Here is a 1553-nt window from a genome sequence, read left to right as displayed (position 1 = left end):
CCACTCTTCAAAACGGTTACTTTATTTCCTGTGGTGTAACTTGGTTGCACGCACATGGTACTGGGTTAGGTTACAAGACAGACAGCCAAGAGAATTATGTCAAGCCAATCACTGATCTCGAGTCGGAATTGTGCTGTGGCACGCTACGCGCTAGCTAGCGCCAAACTGGGTCGTCACTAGTTACCAGTCATAATCCCCGCCTTTTTCTAAAATGTATCTTCTTAAAATGTGTTTTTAACCTAACCCTAATATTAACCCCACTGCTAACCTAACCTTAAATTAACACCAAAAAGCAAATTTTGGTTTTCATGAATTTTTACGAAAGTTCATTTTGACTTTGTGGCTGTGGTAACTAGTGGAAACCAGAGAGAGCGGTGGAAATATAGTAATTGGTGGCAATCAATAGCATCGGTCTCATTCGGTAATGTCCAAAATGTAAATACATAGTACTGCATGCTACATCCTTTCTAGGAGTAGAGCCAAGTTGACTCTAAGGGCAACTTCTACCTGGAGCTAACTTCGAGTTCATGAACCACCTGGTACACTTGAAGAATGTTCATGTTCGTTGAGAACAGGTTCAATATTTGGCACTTAAGTGCCTATTTTGTGCCAAATAAAATAACACGGTTGACCTTAACGGGGGTTGACGATTTATTTTTAAGTCAGCCATAAATCCCTTTGTGACAGGGGAAATGGAAGGTCATTGTGTGAAACGGAGTGGCAATTGAATGCAAGCTTCACAAATTTGTGTTCATTGCATCGACCTGCTCAGTTTTCTACCACAAAAACAGTAGAACCAGCTCACCTGCTTTTACTCTACGATTTGACAATTAGATGTTCAATGTTTCATTTGAATAAAAAAAGTAATAGTTTCACCATATTAAAACGAGAGTTCAGTTCCAGTAACAGGGTTGACCTTAAAGTGACAGGCAGACGTCAATCACTAATCACATGAAATAAATAGTAATCTTCAGAAATGACTTTGTCAAAGCAACAAAATAACTAGGGCTTTATAATGATGGTGAAAACTTGGAGACATTTTGGGATTATGTGGGTTAAAATCTTCCTAGAAGTGACAAAGGGTTGACATAGGCTGAATATTGGCACTTCAGCAAGCCTGTATTCATATAAAAAAAATCTGGTTTATTGAATTCTTCATGTGTTCTATATTAAATGGCAGTTCATTTAATATAACATTCTTTTAAAATTCAATATTGGTGCCTAATTTCTACTTATAATATCAAAGAAAAGGCACTCTTTTTGTGGAACAACCCTCTAACAAATTTAAATGAGAGCTACAGTCTTGATAGTTTGAGCACATCAACATCAAACATATCACTGTGTAAATGTGTGAAACCCAATATAACAGTTATGTACCATACCTGTTTGTTTTTTGGTTACAAACAAATAATAAAACTAAAACAATAGGGTTCCTGCATCTTCGGTGCTAAGAACACTAAATAGGTGTGACGCAAAACTAACTGTAAACCTGACTGTGTGTTCATGTTCCTGAATCCCGGCTAACAAAAACGTATCCTTAGAACATACGTAGC

This window comes from Salvelinus namaycush, chromosome 40, assembly GCF_016432855.1.
Source record: "Salvelinus namaycush isolate Seneca chromosome 40, SaNama_1.0, whole genome shotgun sequence".
Taxonomy (NCBI): Eukaryota; Metazoa; Chordata; class Actinopteri; order Salmoniformes; family Salmonidae; genus Salvelinus; species Salvelinus namaycush.
This window is presented reverse-complemented; position numbering follows the sequence as displayed.